Genomic DNA, 27,252 nt, shown 5'->3' with positions numbered 1-27,252 from the left:
GCACAATTCTAAACCACAATTCAGGCTTTTTGTTCTCTCCTACGATCCTAAGAAAATGACTTCCACTGCTTCATTTTGACTGCTGAGTTACAGCTATTTTGGCTACAGGTACTCTCCCCTACACTGTCCTCTAAAACTGAATGTTTTACTTGGCACAGATATACCAGTTTTGGTAAGTTTCTTAGCAAGATTGCAGGTACAAGAGGTCATAAGGGCGAGCAGGATGGGACATGCAGCCCAACATTCCCTGGCTTGGTGGGGCGGTATGGGTTCTTGGTCTCTGAGAAATGAGTAGGTAGTGAGTAGGAGTCCTGGGATGCAGGAGAGAACCCCTGGGAGGGCCACCATCCCTAGCACCAGCTGTGGATCTTCAATCGGCATGCATATCTTCTGGATAGTAAAACTGCTGATCTGATTGCCACTTTGTGGATGAGGCATTCCCAGGGTCCCCTGCCAAGCAAAACATCTCCTTGAAGCAAACAGAGTGTTCAGTGTTCTAGATTTACATATGGCAAATCCCATAAGGGGTTACCAGATATACTCCTGGGGCATTAAATGGGATTAGTGTTACGCAATTGATTCACAGAGCTCTGCCGATTCTGCATAAAGGGAGGTGCATAATTTCTCTGACCCTGGTTCTCAGGGCATTTGAAGGTGACAATAACCCAGCTGTCAGCTGGGCTCCCCCCCTGCCCCCCCAAAAAGCGGCCCATGCTACATGGTTCTCCAGAGGATTCCACCAGTAACTTCCAGATGATTTGTCTTTTCTGGCTCTGTACCTCTTTCCACTATCATTTTGTCTTGAGGTAGCAAATCATGTTTTGTAAAGAATCTTTTTCTTTACTTCATCTCATTTAGGGAAGGACAAATAACCTGAGATAACAGAGGCATAAGGAGATTGAGAGATTACACAGAAGTTAGAGGCAAAGCTCAACTAGGAATTCAGGTTTCTCAATATCTGAATGGAGGATTTCTTTTATACCATACCAGTTACTCAACTTTTAACATACCAATGCCCAGAGCAAAGCTTGGACAACAACATTTTTATATTAAAAAATCTCTTTAGGTGCTTCTCATGGGCAACCAGATTTGAGAATGATGGTAGTTGACCATATTAAATCTTTCCTTCCCAGTAAGTACCAAATTGGCAGAAAGTCAGTGCTAATCTATACCACTTTACAAATGCAGTCTAAGGAAGGATCTTTCCAATGTGTTGCAACACGACTTGTTTCTGATAGGCCTTGAGGCATGGGCTATTTCAGAGCCTTCACAGGGAGGATGAGGGGGAATTATCAGATTTCTAAATTTAAGTCATGACATAGGGAGAATAAGCCTCTGGGGTTTGGCCCCTTGCTTTCATTGTGGAGGGACAAGAGGACTAGGAAGCTTAGGTCCCTCCATTTCTCCCATCAAAGACAGGGCTAGAGCTCACGATTCCTGATTCAAAACTCTGATCTATACCTCTGTTATAATGCATATTGTTTTACTGAGACTTTCTCAGAAGTTTTCACCTCACCAAGTCTAACTTCACAGGGGACTAAGGAGTTTGTTCAATGGGCTTCTGGAAAAAACACACACACACACACACACAAACATACATACACAACCAGAAAGACAGATTTTCTCTTGGGGTGCATGTAATTCAGATCTTGCTTTCTAAGATGAAAGGAAAGCTACAAATTTTCCCAGTTGCCATGTTATGTCATGAACAATCTTCTTCAAAATTGCAGCATTGCTACAAAGAAAACAATCCTGAGTTAAATTAGTGCCTGTGGAAGATGTTGGAGTTATAAACTGTCAATGTGGAATTTTCTACTAATTAGTTAGGGAGGTGGCAAGAACTTTCTCAGAAAACCGTTTCATAGCTCAGGGCTTGGTACCCATTCAACAAAGAATGATTGAATGAATGAGTGAATGAATGGTGACTATTCCCCGTTTTTCTTTAGGTCTCTTCCATTTATTGCAGCCTACCCTTTGATTCTCAGACTCAGGATGTTGTTGTCAAGGCTTCTAATAGGAAAAGGGCCTTTCCTATCCTGGGACACCTTAGGAACTTGCAGTATACCAAAGAGGGAAATGAAATCAGCCTTTTAAAAGCAAAGATCTTTAGTATTTTTTTTTTTAAAAAAAGGTCTGTTTGGTATTTTTCTGGACTATGTATTCAATTTTGAACCAAAAAATCAGCCATCCATTTAATTTGGGTTACAACTTTTGCCCCCACTTAATGATAAAATCATGAATATTTTTCCATGCTATTAGCCTTCTTTAAAATAGTATCTTTTAGAATTTTATTTTTTACCTTAATAAATGAACATGATGTTCAAATAAATGAAGTATGAAAAGTCCAATGTTTTTGACCCTCTGATTCTCTTTTCAAAATAGTAGCAACTGCTGGGACAAGTTTCTCACGTCTTCTAGAAAGAGTTTAAATGTCATAATTTCTAATGGTTCATTGGTATTTCGTTTAATGGATGAATCATAATTGATTTATATAATTTCCTGTTTTGGGTATAGAAGTTGTTTCCAATATTTTTCTAAAATAAACAATGCTTTGAGGAATGTATTGATAGTTTGATCTTTGACAAACCTGCATTCTTTCTTAAGATAAATTTCTAAAAGCAAAACTATTGACCAAGAAAGATGCATATATTTAAAACTTTTGATTTGTTTTTCCATTTGTCATCCAGAAAGTATGTAGCAAAATATTATTCTGCCTCTTGCTTTTAAGATGACCTGTTTTGACAGTCCTCACCAGCATGGGACAGATCTATATAAAGAAATCTAGTAATTCAGTAGCTGCAAAAATAGCAACATGTTTCTATTTTTATTTGCTGTTCATTGATGACTTGAGAGGCTGAATATTCCCTGCCCATCACATTTATTAATCATTTGTGATCTAGGGTTCCTCTGAAGCTAGGAGCAAGCAGCATCAAACTTCATAAGTGTTGGCTGTGGGTGGAACAGGTCATTGCCTATGTGGTGGGATGATGGATGAGTGGCCTCCTTGGCTAACTGGTATTGATATTTTAAAAATTAGCATGTTGTAGGTGAGTACACTGTCATCAATCTACCTCTCAAACAGTTTTTTACTTTATTCAACATTCCCTGTATTATTATGATGATTATTATTATTTTTGATACCAGCTAATTTCCTCTTTAGTTAAATATGCTTCTTTTAAAATGAAACTTTATGAATCTCTATAAATTCACCTCAGTCATTTGCCATAGTTAGAAGTCAAGCACATAGTAAATAAAATGAAAACAAAACAATATCACTGTGCCTATGTAATATTCCTGTAGAAAGTTCTGGGCTTCTTCTTCCTTTTTTTTTTTTGTGTGTGTGTGTGTGTGGAGGTACTAGGGAATGAACCAACCAGGGGCACTTTATCACTTAACCATATTTCTAGCCTTTTTTGTTTTTAATTTTGAGAAAAGGTCTAACTAAATTGCCTATAGCCTCGCTAACTTGTTGAGGCTAGCTTCAAACCTGGTAATCCTCCTGCCTTAGCTTCCAGAGCTACTGGGATTACAGAAGTGTGCCACCATGCCTGGTGGTTCTGTGCTTCTTAAAGAAGATCTAGGGGCACCTTGATCATTCTAGCCAGTGTTCCAGATCTCTGAGTCAGACTATTCTTATTACTGTTTGACTCTTCAGTCTCATGGTAACCACACCCATTGTGTCTTTGATGATTAAACGCTATCACTTGGTCTTGCCCCCTGGGATCTAATTATCTGATTCTCTTCCGAATCTCAGTTTGATGACAGCAGTTTCCACTCTAGTCCCTGATCTATAGAGACAGACCACAGAGCTCTTCAAGGATGCTGGGTTTGTTCCCATCACAAATTTGTCTATTTCTCACAGGCTTCATGTGATAAATCCAGCTTAACATCTATGGATACTTTTCTCCATAGTACACCAAAGTAGTGCTGGCATTTCACCTTTATTTAGTCTACCATTTTGCCCATGTTTCAGCCAACCAACCTGACTGTTAGAGCCCTTTCTAATCTTTTGAGTTACAGCATTGAATCTAGAATCTCTGCTTCATGGTCCCATATCAATAAATTCAACCCAAGCCAACTCTATATTCCTTCCACAATTATGCCACATCCTTATTGTCCATTTCCACACATGTTCTCTGGATTTCTGTTGGTATAAATTGGAAAAATATTGTAGTTATTTTGAAGTGCAGCTCAATTCCTTTAAGGTCACGCTTTAAACCTTGCTTTTGGAGCCTGTGGGACTTAACACCCATTATAGTTTCAAAAGCAAAGAGATGTGGTGGGGTGGGTCCTGAGGAGAATCAGCAGTACCTTTCAAGGCAAGATCTGTATCCTCTTCCCTTATTTCCTCATCTCAGATTACCGTATTAGTTTTGCTTGATTAGGTTTCAATGGACATTTTCCTTATCTGTTCCCCCTCCTAGGGGGCTCTTCTGGAAGTTGTAGTAGTGAATCAGAACAAAGCTGAAAAGTCATTCTGACTTAGAAAGACTCTTCACAGTGAAATATAAATTTAGGGCAAAAGTCGAGGGTCTCAGGAAGGTTAGAACCAGCTAAGTTTTAAAAGACAATCAGAATCAGATGCCAGCCATGTTTTGCTTTGGGTCCTCTTTCTTTTTGTTTTTGCATAGCACTCAGAATATTTGCATCATGTCACACCTTTTATTTTAGGAGTTTTTAAATTGCTTATTCTGAGACCTTCCTTGCCACCTTCCCTTATATCAGGTGCTTCCAGTTGGTGATGACCGACATCATCTGTGCCTTCTTTGATGATGGTTGTTCCCTAACCTCAGTCACAGGAAGGGCAGGATTTAAGGAGAAAAAGGAGCCCGAACTGTGCCCAGCAGGAAAAGAGCATTAACTCAGCTTTTTGAAAAATGTCAACATGAAAACTCTGAGACCTGAGTCTGATGCTTAGTGGACCCATAATAGGCAGCAATCTGGGAGGTGTCATTTCTAGATCTCCTAATGAGATGCAAATCACCTAGTGAACTATGGAGGAGCTGGGAAACAATGTCCTGGGTAAAAGCTGATAAAAATGGAATGAAAGAATCTCTTTGAAGGCTGGAATGACATTTTAAATGCTTGAGGGTATGGAACACTAGATAGTGCTGGTTTTACTAAACTAATTGTGCCTGGGTCTTTGATTCCCCAAGGCTGGGGACTCTGGGGCCCTCATCCCCAGCTCTGCCTCACTGTCCTGGTTTGGGTTCCTGCTGATAGTGTGCAAAGCCTGGTCAGCTGTTGTGAAAGCATAGGCCGTGGTGGCAGGATGGAGGGGGTGGTCAGAAGACCTGAGTATACAAGTTCAAGTTTTGGCATTTACTGGTATATGACTTCGGGCAAATCTCTTATTCCTCATGGGTTGCCTGCAAAACAAGGGGAGTTGAACTGGTGGTATAGTGATTTTTTTTTTTTTTTAACAAAGGATGGTGATGTGGCAAATTACACATTCTCATCTGGAGATCCTAAGCTGTTCTCATTGGAGTCTTGCTCCTTTTTGGTGTGTGAGGGTCTGTGAGCTATGAGAGGCACGTCTGGTGGAGATCTGTTGCTAGAAGTGTGTGAAGGTGGGAAAAGGGAGAGAACCATTAGCCGAGAGGCTTTTAAAAAGTCCCTTCCAACTTTAGGTTGCTGTAACTGCACAGTAATAGCTACTTAACCTCGTGGGGCCCCATCTGTGAAACGGACATCAATGCTTTTGACCCTCAGCTTGCTGGAATTTAAAGACAATGAATCAAACTTTGTTCAGGCTTCAGAAGGAAATGTTCACCACAAATACAACAGAATATCCTTCTAACATGAGTCACTCATTCAACGAGCACGCTGCACAAAGTGGGCTCCTCTGAACCCCTTTCCAGGTCATTTGGTTACTGATGGACTAAAAGTCCTCAGGATAATCTTACCTACTCAGCCTTTGCCCAGCTGTGAGCAAAGACTGCTGTGTACAGGTTAATACCTCACAGCTGTACAAATACCCACCCAGGTCCATAAATTCTTAACTATTTCACACATAAGGAAGGGCAGTCATTAGTATGAATGAGGGCTTGGGGGAGGTTATGCACACAAATGACTAGCAGGTGTGTGTGTGTGTGTGTGTGTGTGTGTGAAAAAGAGAGAGAGAGAAAGAGCACTTGATCTGAAATAGAAAAGAATGTGACTGATAGACCCAAATAGAATCACAGGTGTGCTTTTCATTTTGCAGAAATGAGATGCACAAGTGAAATCATTAAAAAAAAATTGGGAGTGAAAAGTCCCATTTTTGTACTTCTTTCAGTCTTAATCTCAAAGCCAAGAAAATAGTCTTTGGGTGGTGGGGGAGTTAAATAGAAAATAGTTATTGGATTATTTTCCTATCCTGGACTGACTGTTGGGACAAATTTCCTCAGTACATTATAAAATTCAATTTTGTCCAACTCTCTGGTAAACATTTAAAGAGTGGGTACAGATCATTTAGTTCTCTGCTCCAACAAAGAATTTAGACTTCATTTCTTCAGGGTCACACTGACCTCCTAAATTCCTTTGCATCTTTCTCTCACCATCTGATATGAAGTTAATGAAAATCATGATGGAAGCAACACACAAAAATCTGGCCTCCGTGACCTCCATGTACTGAGGAAGTTAGTGAGTCCTGAGCCTCTCCCCTCGACTCAATATTCTCAACAAATGAATGTCATCAGCCTTTTTCTCTGAGTCATTTACCTGATCAATATAGTTATAAGCATGTTCCACTGTTTTTGTCTCCCAAAACAAGCCAAGCTTAACCATAGGAAATACTGCAGCTGTTACCAGTCTCTGTGTACTTGGATACTTGGGTATCTTCTGTGTTAGACAAGTCATGTAGCCCTTGACAAGGACATTAATCATTGCCTTCCCTCAGGCTTCTTTGCCCTGACTTTGTATATGGACACTCCATGAAATGCTCTGGTCGCTAAGTTTGACCAGACTCAAAGACAGTTCCAGTGCAATTTAAGGTTTCCAAAGGAACCTATTTCAGGAGCTTCAAAAGAGTGGCCCTGATCCCAGAGGAAACATTCTCTTAGGGACTTGTTTGTCTTGATTTCGTCAGATAAAATATTAACAACCAGAAGCCTGGTATCATTTATCTGACAATAAAGAGAAAATTGTATTCACAAGAGCTCTCCACTGGAGCGATCTTGGACATCAGTGACAGCACTGGGAAATGGGCCACCAGCTCTGACGGGGTGGGAAGCCCTGGCTGACTTGGCAGCGTCTTACCTCCAGTTCTTACAGCCTCATCCTGTGTGAGAGAGGGACCCAGCAGGGAGGGGTTAAGTGGGTTGAGGAGCCAGTCCAGCCAGGGGTCACTAGCAATCAAGGACCAGCATTAAAAGGCAGCAGGAGACTAAGGGTCTCTGACAGGCTCAATTCCAGGCACCATCTGGAGGATGGACACTGGCTTAAGAGAGAGAGAGGAAAAAAAAACATAAAAATGACTTCAAGGAAGCCCCTGTGTAGAGATATGAACATGAGCACTTGTCATTTCCAATACAAGTCCCTCACTGAAAGTTATATTATTTTCAGAGTCGTCTATTTTTTTGGGGGGAGGGAGGTACCGGGGGACACTCGACCACTGAGCCACATCCTCAGCCCTACTTTGTATTTTATTTAGAGACAGGGTCTCACTTTTGCTGAGGCTGGCTTTGAACTCCCTATCCTCCTGCCTCAGACTCCCAAGCTGCTGGGATTACAGGTGTGTGCCACTGTGCCCAGTGAGTTGTCTACTTTTGAGAGTAGGGACAATCAGCCACATGTTCAAGTCAGTCCCAGGCCATGATAAACCAGTTACTGGCACCTGGGTTAGGACCAGTCCAGGACCAAGTGTTTGGTCAGGAAACTCCTAAGTCTTTGCCAGTGGCTAATGTTGGTGGTTAGTGGTCATAACACACATACTGAATACCCAGGTAACCTGCATGTGTGAGGACTGAAGTGTGGGCAGAGCTCCTACAAAGAAACCTACTTAACTATACCCCATACAACAATACCATTGGGACCAAAAAGAAAAAAGCCAGACAACTTTACTTAGGCTGTGTCCAAGTGGATCATTTAAGTTGTCATTTTTGATGCAGTGAAAATTTCAAAACAAGCAAGAGGCTGTTCATTTCCTCAGGTAAATCCAAGGTGATCTGAATGAGGAGATGGTAGTCAAGGTGTCGCATGTCATGTGTATCTGATCATGGGCTTGGTTTACATTATTGATTAAATTGCTTTCTCTTTTTTTTCTTTTCTTTTTGGCACTGGTGATCGAACCCAGAGCTGCTTTACCATTACCACTGAACCACATCCCTTGTCCTTTTTATTTTTTATTTTGAAATGGGGTCTTGCTAAGTTTCTTAAAGCTTCACTTAAGTTGCTGAGGCTGGCCTTGAACTTGCAATCTTCCTGCCTCAGCCTCCCAGGTCACTGGGATTATAAGCATGTGCCATCACCTCCAGTGCTTTCTCTTTTTCTTTTAGACTTTTGGGTCTCCTCTCCCATTCCTATTATTTATAAACATGTAGGAAAGCAAAAAAGGTATTAGAACACAGGATTTTATTTCTTTGTCAGACCGAGAATGGAAATGACTTATAAGGTGATCCTTAAGCTAATATTACACAGCTTATTTAGACAAGCTTCTAACCTCATTGTGAGAATAACTAATATTATAGTTGAATTCATAAAAAGAATTTGCATTCCAATTCCTTGTAGCGTGGTTTAACATTATCCCTCAGTGTATCTTTTGTTCTGATGTTAAAGCAGCCAGAGTAAGAGAGAGGACTCCAGGCTGTATTTGTTTTTAGATGGGAAAGTACTTTTCTGCTATTGCTGTGATTACCCTTAGGAAGCTTTAGGAAGGTTCTAGATGGCTGGGATAGGGGAGGAGTAACAGGAAAGGCTATGAACACTATCCTGAGATACAGGATCCCAGAGAGGTTGTTGGGTCAGGCGATACTGGCTGCTGATCCACTGGTACTGGGAGCTCTGCTTGGCAGAATGCTCAAGGTAACTGCAAACCAGCAGAAACCCAACATTCTGAGGGTTGAAGTTGGATCATTTTTAATCATCCTATGCTAACTGTTTCCCAATTTATATCCATAATTGGCCAGCCTGTCAGAGATAGCATATTAATTAAAGGTCCAGTTATAAAGAACAGAGCTTGTTTAAAGAGACATGCCAAGTCTCAGAGAGGGAACACTGTGGCCATAATAAAAGGCACAGATTCTGTCCTTGAGGTTTCCTCTCATTTTCGTGGTTCTCATGGAAACTTTCAGTTACCCTAGGATATAAATAGGACTATATGAACATGAGTTTTAAGTAATGGAAACTCATCAATGATTAGAGTTAAGGGGTTCCTTGTTTATTTTGTATTCACTCTGCTGTTTAATAAAAATATCCAAATTTGAAGATTTCTGTTAGTGTGGATCATCGTTGGTAAAAGGAACTTCTAGGATGGCTTTAATACCTGCAGTAACTATAGATTTTATAATCTTTGGATGTGATTTACAGTAATATATGAATATAGATGTGTATTTTCTTGTGTATTAATAGTATAAGAAACTGTTAATAGGGACTTGGGAAAGACTTGGGAAAGAATTGTAGTTTTCATTGTATTCCTTTTTTTTGTTTAATTTGAGATTTTTGTTTGCTTTTTACACATTTACATGTATCACTGTACATGATACTGACTTTTTCCCCCTCTGTGGTGCTGGGGATCAAACCCAGGTCCTTGCACATGCAGAACAAGGGCTCTACCCCTGAGCTATGTCCTCAGCCTCACTGTACATGATACTTAAAAGTGATTTATGTTCCATGCTTGTACAATTATATCAAAATGAAGCCCACTGTCATGTATAACTAAAAATAACAATAAAAAAATAAAAGAAAAAATATTAATTATAGTACTAATAAAATGATTACATGATAAAAATAAGTTAATTATATGTTTAAAAAAACTGATTCTTTTCAGGTCAAAAACGGCATGTTGATTCTTTTCTAATTCAATTAAACATTGATTGAGGATATTTTAAAGTAAGTCACTTTATAAGGACTAAGGCATTATCTTTAGCCTCTGGATTATAAGGATAGATTAGGATCAGAAAACTTATCAGTTATCACTGAAACACTAAAAATTACTGATTTTCTGAACAAGCTTTCTTATATGAATGTTGACATGTGGGCATTTTCTTTTGAGAACTATGCCAGGAAAGAAAATGAAAATCAGATAATGGGTATTCAAAAGTATAGGACCAATTTAAAGTTAGAAATATTGGCCTAGTTGGTTTTTGGAATTAAGACCAAGGTCTATCCATTTCAAGTTCCAAGACTACTTCCTGAGGGTCAGCTGAATGCAAATACAAGGAATTTGAAATCCACGGAATGGGTGGCATAAGTAAATCAATAACAGAAGGCATAATGTGGTGTGTACCTCAAGACAGGTACAAGATTCAGGTGAGAAAGGTCAATTCTAGTAAGTGAATCAGTAAAGGTTTCACGTAAGAGGTGATTTTAAGATGAAGCCTGAAGGATATGTACCAGGTGGGAGAAACAGGCAACTTATAAGTCAAACCCTCGACTGAGAGAAGGTGTTATACCAGAAGGGCACATGCCTTTCTGTAATCCTGGCAACTCGGGAGGCTGAGGAATGAGGATGGTAAGTTCGAGGCTAGCCACAGCAGTTTAGCGAAGCCCTAAGCAACTCAGTGAGGCACTGTCTCAAAATGAAAATAATAAAAGGGCTGGGGATGTGGCTCAGTGGCAAAGAACCTTTGGATTTAATCCCCAGTACAAGAAAAAAAATGAATATTGAACTCTTATTAGGTACCAGATACTCAACACAGATTAACTTATGTACTGCTTCTTTGTATGTGTGCTAGGGAACAAACCCAGGGCTTCAGGCATGCTAAGCACATGTTCTACTACTGAGCTCCACCCCAGCCCCCTTATTGAAGTAACTTACCTGGGAGCAGTTCTCCTTGACTTTCTACCCATTGGTGTCAACTTTTGGTGATTATCTTTCCAAAACTATTTGTATGGCAAACACCCTGCAAGAACAGAGATGTGTTTCCTCTAGTGCAGAGTTATTTCTTGACTAGGGAAATCAAGAAAGTGTGTCCCTCTAGGCCAAAGGTAGGGGAGGTGTGCCAGCATCTCTTTAGGAGCTTGGGCATTTTGAAGCCGTGACAAAATCCACCTGTGTGTGCATGACATCCGCCTGGGCCATTTCCCATCTACTACATGGGACTTGGGACAAGGAGAACGAGGGTGATCATGAAGTGGTGATGCTCTGGTGTCCTTAGTAATAAAGTCCTTGGTGTCTGACCTAAGAGTTTCATGGCATTTGCCAATTTCTAAGAAAATATGGCAGGCTGATTTGTTAGCCTGTAGGCAGGACAAATCTGAGACCCTTTGCAGTTCCCATCTTACAGAGAGAGAAACGGGCGGAGAGAAGTTTGGTGGCTTGCCTAACAGAGTTCATGAAAGGAAGAGGAGCTAGCTGAGACTCCAACTCAGATGCTAGCTCTAGAATGAGTTATAATGAATCAGCCTCCGCCCGAGTTATGTGTGGTGGGATCACAGACGTACAGTCCAGAGAAGCAAACTGGAGTCTTGCCTGAATGTTAGAATGAGGTGTTGGTATGAAATTCTTATGAAGAATTGCTCTTTGGTTTGGCAAAAGCAAAAGAAACCATATTGTGTGGTTGTTTGAAGCTCTCCAGAGATTTCTCATTTCACTTGGAGAAAACAACAGAGTCCTTACAAGCCTCACCTCCTATTCTGGGGACAGCCTTTAAGGAGGCCCTCTAATGAGTCCCACCTCTTAGTGTCATACAAATTCTCTCTCCTTGGGCCCAGCACCCTATTTCTAATGAATAGGACATGGCAGAAGTGATGGGCAGAGATTAGGTTTCAAAAAGACTGTGGTTTCTGCCTTGTGTGCTTTCTCTCTCTCTCTCTGGGGAAGGACAGTTGCCATTTTGTAAATCAGCTGTGAAGAGGCCCGTGGTGGTGAGAGGATGCATTGGGAGTGAGCTTTGGAGGGGGTCCCAGCTCCTCTCCTGAGACTTTAGATAAGACTTCAGCTGTAGCCAGCAGCTTGGCTGCAACCTCATGACCATGAGCAAGAAGTACCCAGCTAGGCTTTTCCCAGATTCTCAAAACAGAAACTGATATAATAAATATGTTCTGTTTTAAGCCAGTAAGGTTTGGTATAACTTATCCACTATTCCTCTCCTTATTCACTTCCCTCAGTCTATACTGACTCCCCTGCTGTTTCTTGAATGTAACAGTTTTGTTCTCACCTCAGGACCTTTGCACTGGCTATTCCCTCTTCATAGAAAGCTCTTCCCTCAGATATCTTTGTGCTTCTGGCACACCCTGTCTGGTGTTCCTGATTTGTGGCATAATTTTCCACCTTCTCATATACAAGTTATTTTATTTTCTGTCTCTCTCCCTCCACTGTCAGCTCCCCAGGCGGCAGGGATTTTTGCCTGTTTGTTTCACAACTTGCCCCCACATTGTCTAGAACTGTGTGTGGCATCTTGCAAGCACTGAGTAAACATTTATGTGTAGGGAAGGGAAGGAGATGAGTCAGGAACAGGATTTCTGGATTTGGGTTCCTGTGGGAGTTGCAAGTTCAGAAACAAGTGCGAATGGGATCTTTGAGGTGGGAGTACAGAAAAAAGTGGTGAGGGGAGGGTGGGTTTCAAAATGAAAGAAGAGCTCCACAGCCGTGAATGCTGCAGAGAGGTAGAGGCAAGTCGAGAACCAGAAAGGGACTGTGATATTTACCAACAGCAGTTTCAAGAATGTGTGGGAGACAAAGCCAAATGGGTGAGAAAAGGAGTGAGTAGGAGGTGAACAAGGGCCAGGAGCATGAGCAATTCTGCCAAGGAGGTTGGCTTTGAGGAGCAGGGACAAGAACAAAGAGGTGAAGGGTTGGTGTTGGGAGGGGACCTTGTAAAGGTATGAGACTGAGCCCGAGTCTCCTCTGTGTATCAGGAGGGAATACAATATGGAATCTTTTACTTAAAACGTGAGCCGTGAACCAGAAGCATCGGCATTACCTGGAAGCTTTTTGGGAATAGGGAATCTCAGTCTGGCACACTCTGTCTGGCATACCCTGAACCAGAATCTGCATATTAATGTTCTAGCTTGTTTTTGTGGACATTACATTTGAGAAACTCTGGTCTAGAGCCCAGAGAAGTGCTGGTGGGATGAGGAGGTGCAACTCCTCTGGGAAAATGGGAGGGGCAGCTCATGATGGGTGCAGCTGGACCGAATAACTAGAAATCCCCGCAGGAAGCAAGGGGGGATCCTGTCTAGTGACCTCTCTTCACTACAAAGAGAATACAGGAGGGCAGCGAGTCAGCTGGCTCTGATGAAGAGCACCAAGTACATAGCTGTTGTGTACCAAGCTGCCATCTCAGGTGGGATATCCCATCTTGTGCAAATGATCGTTTAGTCCTCCAACAAGGTGAGAATGAGATTATCCTCATTTTGTAGAGAGGATAAACCACTCAGGTTTACTCAACTAAGAAGCACAGAGCAGAAGCCATGATTCATTTGTTACCAAAGCCCACCCCTTTTCTGTTATACTCTATTATTTCCTTTGCACAACCAGGGTAAGAGAAGTAAAAGAGAAAGAAGATTGAAAATGGGAGCTGCCCCTCCCATTTTCACAGAGGAGCTGCACCCCCTCATCCCACCAGCATTTCTCTGGGATCTAGACCAGAGTTTCTCAAATGTAATGTCCACAAAAACAAGCTAGAACATTAATATGAAGAAGGTTAAAATCAATGCCAAGGGGAATGGGGGAGATACTTGGGACTAGCTCTTGGGATGATGCTACAGGCCCAGCTGGGATGGGAGGTAATCATTTTGAGTGGTGTCCATTTGCACTGATGTGCCATTGATATATATATACACACATATGTATATATATCATATGTTGATGAAGCAGGCAAGAGGCCTTGTTAACATATGTATACATATACATATACATATGCATATATACACACATATGTATACAATGTGTATATATATTATATATTATATATATATACATAATATAAATATATATGTGTATATATATTTATATATATATATATATATATATATATATATATATATATTTAGTTGTTGATAGACCTTTATTTTATTTATTTATATGCGGTGCTGAGAATCGAACCTAGTGCCTCACACATACCAGGCAAGTGCTCTACCACTGAGCCCCGGCCCCTGCCCTGCACTGACGTGCTTTTTAGCCACAGCTTGTGGGAGCTCAGGGGCAGGAGGAGAGGAGGAAGGATTAACCTGAGCTTGGTGTTCTGGGTAGTAGGTGGAAGGCCTGAGGTGTGTGGCGGAGTTGAAAGTTGCTTAAAGTATCCAGTGGAACGACTTCTGCTGGGAGACCCTCTGAGCCAGTGTGAACTCAGATCCCCAGCAGGTATGGGAGCCAGGGGCTAGTGGGCTGAATGGTGTTCAGTGCTCCAAACTGAAGGTGGGGTGGGGTTAATAGAGACCATCTGGTGTTGGTGTCTAGACTAGTACTGAGAGTTGGAGGGCAGCTGGGAAGTGACTGAAGGGGTCCAGGTAGAAGGGCAGATGCTGGTTTGTAATCCCCACTGCCAGAGTCACCTGCTCTGCTGGTCAGTCCACTAGGCTAGAACTGACCTCGTCCCAACCGCTCTTCCTGGGCCTCTCCCCATCCAGAGGATACATCCCTTCTGATGCTCCAGCCCATGGAGGCTAGCTGTCCTTAAAAAGATGGTGTTTGAGTTTTTTGTTAAAGTGAGAAGAATTCTACCTTGTGTCCTGCTCTGCTGAGGAAGGCTGCTCGTGTCCTGGGGGGTTGAGAAGGTTAACAAGGCCTCTTGCCTGCTTCACCAACATGGCTCTTCCTCCCCTGCTACCCCCGATCTACCCCAGGCTGGGTGACATGGGACAGGCCCATTGTACCCAGAACGGAGCCTCCCTGGCTCCATGGCAGTGTATGGGTCAGCGCCACAGACTCCTTTTCTTTCTGATGGTACAGTCTGTCCCTTATTGTGTATTGGATTTTATTCAGTGCTCCTCTGAACCAGGCCTCGTTCTACACACTGGGGATGTGGCAGTGAGCAAAGGTCTCTGCCCTCAACAACTTTACCAGCCACTGGGGCGAGATACAATAAGCTCCAGGGAAAATGCATGTGAAATTTAATAAGTTAGAAATCGATGGACATGATTGAAAAAAGAAAAAAATAAATAAAAAAGGAAGAAGAGTAGGGCAGGGCACCAGGACTAGCCCCACTGTCCCTAAGGTGCTGAGCACCAGCACTGCTGGATTTCCTTCTCAAGGCCTGGGGACACTAACACAAACCCTTTGCTGCAAACATATGCCCGGTGTGGCCCTTGCTCCACCAGCTGGGGCCTGGACAGTCCTATGTTCTTCTCTGGAAAACATTTAGGTTCATGGGGGCTGGATCAAAGTGGGCGGCAGACAAGACAATGCATTTCTTCATGCTGATGGGCACAAGGGCAGCTTCGTAGGGAAAAGGGCCCATCTCCTGTCCTGCCCAGGTGTAGAGTGGTGGTGAGACCCAGCAGCCCTCTGCTGCTGCACCAGTGAGACCCAGTGTCCTTAAAAGCTGGCCTAGAGACCCACTAGGATGCTAAGCATATTTTAGACTTTTCCAAAAGAATTCTTGGGCCAAGGAGGTAGTGGATTCAAAAATTGACTTATGAGGGGCTGGGGATGTGGCTCAAGCGGTATCGCGCTCGTCTCGCGTGCGTGCGGCCTGGGTTCGATCCTCAGCACCACATACAAACAACGATGTTGTGTCTGCCAATAACTAAAAAATAAATATTAAAAAAATTCTCTCTCTCTCTCCCTCTATCACTCTCTCTTTAAAAAAAACATTGACTTATGAAATTCACACATTTGATTGGGGATCCACACACAGGAGGGAAGCCCAAATTCGGTCTACATGTTCTCTGTAGCACAGGAAAATAAATCTGTAAACCCTTCTTGAAGCTTCAGGGAGGGAGGACTTGACATCCTATGAACAAGGGGTGGGTTATGGATATTAATTGTGCTATACCTGTAATTGCGATTTTCAAAGATCTGTCTCATGTTATTGCTAGTCTCTTCCACATGCTGTCTTTTATTTATTTTATCAAATGCAGCAGGAGGAGGCTTTTGAATTCTCCTGCCTTGTCCTCTCCTATCCCCAGGAATGTAACCTTTAAGGAAAAAAATAGAGAACTATTCCTAATCCCATGTAAAGTTCCCAGAGGTTCCACTGTTCCCCAATACCCCTGTTTTGTGCAGTTTTTATTTTCACATACATTTCTTATAAATTGCTGCAATAAGCATTATTTTAGGGGCCCATTGTTGGGGATATCAGTTTGCTAAATGACTTTGGTCCTTGCTCTAAAACAAATAAATGAATGAACCCCTTGAATCATTCAAGACTTATCACTTGCTGACAAAATCTCTCTTGAAACAGGTTATCCCAGCCATGGGTTAAATGCACTTCTTCTATGCAGTGTCATGTAAGTAATTATGAGTGGAGTGTTTTTAATCAGCCAGATCTCTGCCTGCTAAGGATCTAGGTGGTACCCTTCCAGTTGCCTCAGGCTAGCCTGCTAATTCTATCCATTCCAGAACATGGTTTGTTTGTAGTCCTGATGAATTTGCCATGCTGTTACTTGGGGTGGATCTGCAATCTTCCATGGAGGTTTATAAAGCACAAGCCATGCTTGTATGGGCTACCCTACAAAGCTAAGAGACTCAGGAACTCCTTGGGCCTCCCAGATCCACCCCTATTTGGTTCAGAGACTTGAGTCTCTTTTCTGTGATAATATAGCTTCAGAGTGTGTGTTTTCAGCTCTGTCTCACATAGTGAAAAATCTATAACCTCACTCCACAATATATAAATTGCTCATTAATTAGAACATGCATCTCACATCAAAATATGCAATTCAGATTTTATCCACTACCCAAATGCACCGTCCTCCAGAGTGCTGAGTGATGAAATTGTTCAAACACAGAAATTAGCATTTTAAAAGTTCTCAACTGATAAGAAGTACTGTGCTCTGTTTATTTTTCCTGAGTATGTCTTAGTAATAGCAAGTGATAAGATATTGAGCACAAATGCATTCCACAAAGTAGAAAGTAGTGGAAAGTAGGAAGGAAGTTGTTTGGATTTGAGAGTGCTACCAAAGCTGGGGGAAGGAATGTACTAGGCCTCTTAGTTTTGTTATTCAAGACCCACAGGGAGTGTATGTTTAGACCTTAATAGAAAATTACTCGACCACCTGGTAGAGGGGATCAATTTTGACAACCAAGTTGGATTGACTGTGTGCACCAGGCCACTGTCTCGGCCTTCCCTTCCATGAATTAGCTGCACTCAGCAGTTGAGCACAATGAATATGCTGGAAATAAGTTTTTCAGGTGGATGTTGCTGTTTTGGCCTAACCTCTCCATCCCTCGGCTGTTGTAAGAGAGTCTCCTGTTTACCAAAGGGATTTGGTATTTGGATATGGCCGATCCTTCCCTCTGCTCCCCATAAGTCAGTCTTAACACAGCCCCAGGCCTGGCCCTGTTCCTAGCCTGCAAGTGGTTAGCTCAGGAGTGGGCAGAGGGCCCAGCACATTAAAATAGAGAGGACCCCTTGTTCTTTGGGATCTTGAGTTCTACCTTGTGGTTTGGGCTCAGGACTCTTGGGGGCCACTTGATAAGCATTCAAGATGCCAGGTGCTGAGAGTCAGTGCTGAGTGACGAGGAGAGCAAGATGGCAGCCTAGCAATGTTGCTGGAGCCCTCCCCAATTGCATTTTGGCTTAAGCTAGTTTGAGATGGGTTTCTGGTTCTTGTTTCTAAATGCATCCTTACAAAATGAGTAACTTCCATCATTATTGCCCTTCTTGCTAATCATCAGTGATGACACTCCATATATGCACACTGTGGAGTGTGGTATGGGACATGCCAGAGACCTTTGTCAGCAATGCCCCTTAGAGTGGGCTAGTCTATAACATATTAGGTTGTTTGGTCCTTTTGAGCCACTAATAAGGTAAGGTATGAGGTTCCTGCAGGAGGATCTGTTTGTATGGTATGTGTATGTGTGCAGCGTTTTATTGTTTTAATATTAAGGAAGTCAACAGTGGCATTTGTGAGGAAGCATGAGCCAGGAACTCAGCTAACACGTGGGTGATTTCCCACCTACATCAGAGGAAACATGAAAGAGCAACTCTTAATTACAACTAAATATTAGCTCTGGCTCCTGGGAACTCATCATCCCATCTCAAGGTCTATATTTATGAAAATTTAAGCAATGTCTTAAAACATGTTAATTTGTTCTTTGTTTATTTCTTTCCCTGACAGATTAATTTATTCCAAGGGACTTTGGTTCTCAAGCGCTTATATATCGATTGGGCCCATGTACGACATAGCTAACAGCCTGGGGAGGAGATTTTGGTGGAAAACAAAAGTCTTTCTTGTAGTTTTCCTTAGGTAATTAACTTTTCATTGTGGGCCCTGGAATGCTTCCAGTTTTCTCAGGATTTGCATCTCTGACTTTTAGATCAATGGTTAATTTCATGAGAGCCTAGCAATGCTTGAAAAAATCTCTCTCTCTCTCTCTCTCTCTCACACACACACACACACACACACACACACACACACACTCTTCAGGTTTGAATGAGCCAGTTGGAACACACTGAGACCAAAAGGAAAGTTTTGTGCTGTTCACTATGAGTTATGTCCTGAAAGCTTCCACTTAAAGGACATTTTGAATCTTAAATACTGATTCTGGAGAAGCAAAGGAGATGGTATGAGAAATGCTGTTTAGCAGTGATGGACGATTCTCTTGGTGGGTTTTGGATCCCATTAGAAAGTCAAAGTAAAATTTACAAAATGCCACCCTTTTCCTATCTATTAACTGATTGCCAATTCTTTTGTGGTCTCTAACTGTACTGAGAAGTCTATGATGCTTGCACATTATAAGTATCAGTATCTCATAGAAAGATAAAGTACGTTAAGCAAATAAATGATGTAATTAGCCCAGAACCCATATGTACCCAAACCTCCCTAATGTCTGTGACTATTCTTTACCTCATGAGATTAGCTTAGTAGAATAGTAGAATAGTAATCCTCTAGAAATGCCCTGATGCCTAAATTTTAGGCAACCTAAATCATCCTTGAATTTTAACTTTAGGTAACTTTAAAAGTAAACAGGTTTGAATCAGAACACCAAAAGTCAGATATTATTTACTCTTTACAAAACAAGTATTTTGAATCAGCAAAGTAGAGAAATATGTCACTTTTTAGAATTCCTGATTTCTATAATTTTTGTTTACTAGAAGTTCTAGTAAATTTTTAAAAAGCCTACAATTACTTGTAAAATGTTAAATACAGGTCAGAACATATGTTGATATATATTTTTTTAAAGAAAGAGTGAGAGAGAGAGAGAGAGAGAGAGAGAGAGAGAGAGAGAGAGAGAGAGAGTATTTTAATATTTATTTTTTAGTTTTCGGCGGACACAACATTTTTGTATGTGGTGCTGAGGATCGAACTCAGGCCGCATGCATGCCAGGTGAGCACGCTACCGCTTGAGCCACATCCCCAGCCCATATGTTGATATTTTTAATAATAATATTGCACATATAAATAAGCTAAATGGCATAAGCCTAGTCCCATGTATGCCGGGATACAGATTTAAAATGTACATTGCTACTACTATCCGGTGAAAGCAGTAGCTGTTCAAGATAACTAGGATAGACTTTATTCTTCCTTTTACACTAAATATTTCTTCCTTCCTTTTTTGGGAGATTGAACCCACGGGTGCTTTAGCACTGAGCTACATCCCCAGCCCTTTTTATTTTTATTTTGAGACAGTTAAGGGTATTGCTAAGTTGCCCAGGTGACCTTGAATTTAGAACTTAGATCCTCCTGCCTCAGGTTCCTGAGTTGCTGGGATTACAGGTATGCACCACTACCATACTTGGCTATGCTAAATATATCTGTTCTACTCCCCAAGTGCTTCTCCCAGAAGAAAAATTCACATCCCCACCCTGTTGAGCTCTGAGCTCATGTGACTTCCTTTAGTCAGTGAAAGGGTGTAGGCATTTCTAGGCAAAAACTAGAATATTATTAGCCAAGTCTTGGCCATAGTGAGGATATGGCTAGAAACTGCTCCAACAGAGCTGGGACCAGGAGGGAAGGTGACAGAGCAGAGCCATAGCCAGCCCATGAACTCTAGCACTAGGGAGAAAGAGACCTCTATGGTTTTAAGCCAGTGAGTTGTAGGCATTGCTTCTGCATTATCATTGTATTTATTCTGAGACAGTAGCTTCAACTATATATTTAGACTTTCTTGAACTAGTTTTTACTTTGCACCTAGAAATTATTATTGGATAGTAACAAACTAAATCAACAATATCATATAATTCAACTTATTATAATTTAGAAAAGTAGGAATATAAATTTCTACTCACGAATACTTTTCCTTTCCAGCTATAATTGCTTATTAAGAGAAAAGAATACTTACTATGACTTTTCTTTTTTTTTAAGGAAGATTATAGAAGAGTTAGGTTGGAAAACACCCCCCAACCCCAGCCCCACACTACTAAGCCCGGAGCTATATTCATCATAGCTTGTCTTCCATGAGTCAGTTTCTAGGGCTGCTCTGGGAGCAAGACACACATGACTCAGACTTTCATAGAGACTTCAATCATCCTAGTGTTGAATGGAGTTCAACGATAAACAGGTCAATCATTACAAATTATGACATTTACACAGAAAAGGAAACAAATAGGTTGTTTTAAGTCAGAATTATAGAGCAAAGGGAACTAAAGTAAATGTTGGTAGGAGATGAATCTGGTCACATAAAGAGAGGCAGACATGGGCATATAGGTGCATTCTAGGCTGAGGGAATAGAGTATGCACATAGCACTTGTATGACATTGAGGAAGATCAGGCCTGAGCAGTGTCACTGGGCTGTAGTGAACAAGGAAGTCACGAGAAAGGTTGTGGACATGTTACTTAGGGCTCTAATAGCCACATAGGAAGTTTAGATTTAATTAATTAATTATTTATTTTGGGGGGGGAGTACTGGGGATTGAATTCAGGAACACTCTACCACTGAGCCATATCCCCAGCCCTAGTTTGTATTTTATTTAGAGACAGGGTCTCACTGAGTGCCTTAGCATCTTGCTTTTGCTGGATTTGAACTTGTGATTCTCCTATCTCAGCCTCCCAAGCTGCTGGGATTACAGGCATGCACCACTGTGACTGGCTTTGGATTTTATTTTAAGTCAATGGGAAGCTATTAAAGGAGAATAGGAAAAATAAGCCATTAAGGAATTATTTTTTTTTTTAAATGCAGATCACTCTGTCTGATGGGAATCCCACAGATGCAGTGAACAAGAACAGAAGTGAGTTGAGTGAGGAAGTGACTGCAATTTAGAGGTGATGGTCATCTGGACCAGGGTGGTGGCAGTGCAGAGAGGTGAACAAAATCAAGATGGGTGCAGAAGGTCAAAACAGAACTTGATGGATTGGATGTGCAATGTGAGGGGAAAGGAACGATCAAGAATGATTTCCATTTCTCTAACAGCTAGAGATATTGAACATTTCTTCATGTATTTGTTGATTGATTGTATTTCTTCTTCTGTGAAGTGCCTGTTCAGTTCCTTTGTCCATTTATTGATTAGGTTATTTTTTATTTTTTGGTGTTAAGTTTTTTGAGTTCTTTATCTATCCTGGAGATTAATGCTCTGAGGAGCAGGTGGCAAAAATTTTCTCCCATTCTGTAGGCTCTCTCATCGTGTGCTTGATTGTTTCTGTTGCTGTGAAGAAGCTTTTTAGTTACATTCTATCCCATTTATTGATTCTTGATTTTACTTCTTGTGCTTTAGGAGTTGTGTTGAGAAGTAGGTTCCTAAGCTAACATGATGGGAATTTGGGCCTACATTTTCTTCTAGTGAGCTCAGGGTCTCTGGTCTGATGTCTAGGACCTTGATCCTCTTTGAGTTGAGTTTTGTGCAGTGTGAGAGTTAGGGGTTAAATTGAGATTCCATCTCACTCCAGAATGGCAATTATCAAGAATACAAGTAACAATAAATGTTGGCGAGGATGTTGGGGAAAAGTATGCTCATTCATTGCTGGTGGGGCTGCAAATTGGTACTACCACTCTGGAAAGCAGTATGGAGATTCCTCAGAAAACTTGGAATGGAACCACCATTTGACCCAGTTAAATCCCACTCCTTGGCATATTCCTAAAGGACTTAAAATAGGAATACTACAGTGACACAGCCACATCAATGTTTACAGAAGCTCAACTCATAATAGCTAAGCTATGGAACCAACCTAGGTGCCCTTCTCAGATGAATGGATACAGAAAATGTGGTACATATACACAATGGAGTATTACTCAGCCAAAAAAAGAATGACTTTATGACTTTTGCTAGTAAATGGATGGATCTGGAGACTATCAGGCTAAGTGAAATAAGCCAATTTCAAAAAAACCAAAGGCCAAATGATTTATGGATGTTAACACACAACAAGTTGGGGGTGGGGAGAATAGAAGTTTATTGATTAGACAAAGGGGAATGGAGGAGAGAGAGATGGGGAATGGGAATAGGAAAGATAGTAGAATGAATTGGACATAACTATCCTATATTCATATATGAACGCATGAATAGTGTAACTCCACATCATGCACAACCACAAGAATGGGATCCTAATTAGAAGGTATAAGTTATACTCCATGTATATATAAAATACATGTGTCAAAGTATACCTACGTGTTAGTCAAAATACACTCTACTGTCATGTATATCTAAAAAGAACAAATTTTTAAAAAAGATTAAAAAATAAGAAGAATGACTTCCAGAATTCTGGCTTGGATTCTTGGTTGGTGGTGACGCCATTTACTGAAACAGAGGAGACCAAGGGAGGATTGAGGTTCCTGAGATGTGAGGAGATCGTGTTCAGTTCTGGACAAGCAAAGTATGGATGCCTGGGAAACATCTGAGAAGAGATGTGGGGTGGGACATTCCCTGGGCAGTTCTGGAATTCAGGGAACCCAGCTGGCTGCGTGCATGCACTGGGGAGTTATCAGCACATCAAGGGAACTTTAGTTTGTGGAGTGGATGGGGTGAGGGTGGGGGTTCTCTCATGTCTGGAGAATTCCATTCCAGGGTTTAGAGGATTTGATAGAAAATAGGGAGAAGCTATGATATTTTGCGGGGAGCCAGCAGGGTGAGTCTCCACAGAAGATGAGAAAAGAATGCAGTTTAAAAAGACCACAGAGGTCAGCCTCCTCACATGCTGCTTGCTGACAGGTGGAATAAGAAAAGGATAGAGAAGGCTGGTGGATCTATAGTGACCCTGACAATGTGTTTCAGGTGTGAGGGGTGCTAAGAAGATTCTGCAGGAGAGGAAATACAGACAGCAGGTACAGTCTCAAAGTGCTTTAAAATATGGCTAAGAAGAGGCTAAGAGAAGAGGAGGAAAAAAGGAGAAGCCTGAATTAATTATTAAGGAGAGATGATGAAAAATCCTGGAGGTGACTAAGTTTTCCTAGAAGCTACCCATAAAAATCAGAGGCTTGAGCACTGGCTAGCCACAGGTACGTGTGTACCTGGGGAGGTGGTGATGTTATGCTGGAGATGAAATAAAATGTGAATGTGAATTTTTAAAGATATTGTCTTTTATCCCAGGGGCCCTGGGGAGTCATTGAGGCCTCTGATCAGAAGAATGCCATATAGAAATTGACAGTGGCATGCAGAATAAATCAGAGAAGCTGTGAAAGGGAGAGGACCAGAAAGGACATTGCCGTGGTCCAGGTTGAGATGACGAAATTGCTGGCTGGAGTGGGAACAGCAGAAACAGTGAAAAGGACCCGAGAGTGAATTTGACCTTTCTTCTGCCCCAATGCCCTTGAGAAGTAAGACAAATCCCATTAACCAGCAGTGATCCACTCTATCCAAACTTTGTTAGCAATGCAACAGAAAATCCAAATTAAAAGACTAAACCATTAAAGTGAATTGCAACAAGTCATTCAACTATATATAACCAAGAGATTGTCTTCAGGACTCCCTGGTAGCTTGCGTTCAAGGAACAGTCTTCACGCATGGTCACTGGTGACTTCCAAGAGCCATGCCTGTGGCAAAGCGGCACTGCAAGACCTCCAAGTGGGGACAATAATCAACAATGATTCTTGACTTACAAAGTTTATGATATGAGCAAGGACATTCTAAATCACTTCATGATAAACATTTCAAGGATTCTTCAATTTCAACATGAAAAAACAGTTTTGAAACGATAAAAAGATTTGATCCCCAGCATTGCAAAAATAAATAAAAAGAAATACAGTTGTATATAAAATCGTAGGGGCAGGAATGAACTCCCTAAGCATGAGACCAAAGGTAGGCACTTTAAAATGTGGAGCTGACTACATTAAAATAAAAAAAAAACCCACATCCCAAATCCAAACACCCCTTTAACAGTGCCAACAAGCAGGCAAACAACAACAAAAAGAACCTAAAAGCAATGTTAAAAGACAAGTGATGAAGTGAAAAAAATATTTGTAAGAGTCACATGAAACAACAGAACACCATGTCTAATATGTAAAGAGCTCACAAATCATTGAGAGGAGAGGAGATTTTCTACCAGAGCTCTTTTCTGGAATTCTTGTCTCCTTTGATGTAGCTGCCCAGAGAATGGCCAAACAGGTGGTACCAGTCCTTATAGAATTCTGTGCCTTCGCTTGATCTAGGCCAGTCTCCTGGGTAGTGAGTAGACAGAGGTGGCTAAGACATGACCAGGGTGTGAGGGGAAATGTCTTTACAGTGATCTTGTACAGGCAGGATGTAGAAGAAAAGGAAGAGAGAAATAAGAAAGTATTTTTGCAGTCCCTCAACACACTGGGGCTTAAAAGCATTTACCATCTAGAACCCAAACTACAGTTGGCACTTGAGTAAATGTCACTGAGTTTAAGAGGCATGAAAGCACTTGAGGCCAAGGGGTGGAGGTGGAATGGGTCCTGTATTTAATAACACAATAGTAAAATGGAGCAGCATAGCTAGCTTATCAGGTACCAGAGTCTCAGTTCCCCTCTGGACATTGGTAATTTCATTGAATTCCCACAGTAATGCTGGAAGATTTGTATAATCCCCATTTTACACATCCAGAAACTGAGGCTCAAGACCACTTTACCCAAGTTTACATAGCTAGGAAATGGCTGGGTGATTAAAATTTGGGCCATTTAACTCCAGGGCTCATATCCTTAACCACACGGCTATACCCACTTGACATCCCTTGCCAGCAGGCACACTGCATGTGGCCTCGAGGGACCCAGGCCCACAGCTTGCAGCCACGAGTGTGGCTTAGCCAAAAGACTGCAGTTCAGAGTTTCCACATAGGATGGCTGGTTCTCCTGGAGCTGTGAAGCATCAGGCTAGACTAGGGGACCAAGAGACTGAAAAAGGAAGAGCTGCCACAAAATAAATGATGTTTTCAGCCTTCTGATCACTCTAATCCTACTTTCCAGTGACCAGACTTCGCTCTGTTTATTCAGATGGAGGGGGCCGTGGTGCCAAGCACTGTACATTGCAGGGGAATTTATTCGTGAGGCCCTTTGATGTCACATGCATCCCAGGAACACGGGGTGGAGGCAGGGAGAGCAGCTTTGTGTTTATCCCTCTAAACAGAACCATTTGAGTACACAGACCAGAAGACCTGGTCCAGGAGCGCTGCGTTTTCTCCAATAGAGTGATTCATTGCTAATGTCTTCATTTTGGACACTGCAGTTGAATGTGGAACCATATGCTTTAAATTAAAAGCACACTAAGCAAATCACAAGTTTCTCAAGATGGTGCTTAAAGTCTGTTTTGGCATCTGTTGGTTGCCAAAAGACCCATATGATCCTGTAATTAAACAACAAATATTTTCTGCAAAATCAGTCATTTTAGATGTCCCCAAATGTTACGATTACGAATTTTAGATGCTATGTTAAGAAATAGGTTGCACAACTGGACCCGTTTAGAATTGTTTGTTCCCTGATCCAATGTTGTCCTGATATTTCTCTGGCCATCTTATTCTAATTCACTGTGTTAGAATGCAACCTTTTAGTTACACGAGCTACAAACAGCTGAACAACAGAACTGGAAGTGCTGGCCAGAGAACCACCAGTAATGGATGCTATTATATCTACTTGGCCAAAAGATCCATTCACCTGGATGTTGATACTAGAATCAGGGAAGGTTCTTGGTTGTAGTCACCAGAAACCAACTGGGATCATCTTAAATAATAAGGGAACTCAAGGGAGGGAATCAGGGACTCACAGGATTGATGGTAGAGAACCCAGTTTGGACAATAGGGGTACTCTGGAAGGTCAGGTAACCACGACAAACCTGCCCACTGCTGTGCTCTAACCTCCTCATGTCCTTCCTGGTTTGGCTCATGAATCTGGGAGGAGAAGCAGCATGGCAGAGGTGACTCTGCAGTAGAAGAGGGATGGATGGCCTCTACATCCTGCCTGGACAGTGAGGAGATCCCTCTGAGAGAGATGGGATGGCTGAAAGTGAGGCACGGGAATGCCAAAGATCCTCTGCCACACTCTTAAAATAGAGCCCCTGGCTCAGCCATGTTTTCCTGACTAAGCAGAAAAATATGCAGACAGTAAACCAACCCCAGGCAGGTCAAAGGGAGGTGAAGTAGTGCCCAGCACCTAGTTAGCAGGAACCACCAAGATAAGGGACTTGGTTCTGAAGGACTCAAAGCTTGTAGGCCTGTGTGCAGTGAGATCGATGGCTTCTCAAGCCTAATCAGCACGCAGTTGGCCTTAACGCCTTCCCAGGGCCTGCTCTGGACCCTGGAAGGTAGTGAAGTGTGTGGGGTAGTGGTGGTGGGGGCAGAAGATGGAAAAAAAAAATAGAGGAACAGATGCTTATTTAAAAGTGTTCTTCCCCCTATGAACCCTATGGGTAGGAGAAAACATACAGTCAGAATTAAGGAATTTCATGGCCAAATCAAGTCCAATTAGGAATGTGTGGTAATGCTTAGGTATGTGGAACACTTAAAAACACCGTTCTGCACGATTTATGTCGTACTCAGAGGCCAGCTGAACTTAGGTAAATGCCTGCTGGAGTAAGAAAAGGCAGAGGGACTGGGAATGGTAAATGTGAACAGAAGGCCCTACAGAATGAGATGTGAGGGGCTCATGGGCCATCCCTCTCTCAGGCCTTATACCGGAAATGACAGCATTTG

General features: G+C 41.8%; 1 protein-coding gene and 1 long non-coding RNA gene across 10 annotated transcripts in view; one reads left to right on the top strand and one right to left on the bottom strand.

Annotated features, from left to right (window-relative positions):
- The window catches only part of Myo3b (myosin IIIB), a 505,529-nt gene that overhangs the window by 87,585 nt on the left and 390,692 nt on the right, over window positions 1–27,252 (bottom strand). The window lies entirely within an intron of this gene.
- On the top strand, window positions 10,506–25,942 carry LOC144365561 (uncharacterized). Its single transcript, XR_013424138.1, has 3 exons — window positions 10,506–10,651; window positions 23,388–23,611; window positions 23,703–25,942. It is a non-coding gene; the product is annotated as an uncharacterized LOC144365561 (long non-coding RNA).

The sequence above is a fragment of the Ictidomys tridecemlineatus genome, chromosome 7 (assembly GCF_052094955.1).
Source record: "Ictidomys tridecemlineatus isolate mIctTri1 chromosome 7, mIctTri1.hap1, whole genome shotgun sequence".
NCBI lineage: Eukaryota > Metazoa > Chordata > Mammalia > Rodentia > Sciuridae > Ictidomys > Ictidomys tridecemlineatus.
Note: the sequence above shows the minus strand (reverse complement) of the source record. Positions and strands in the feature narration are given on the sequence as shown.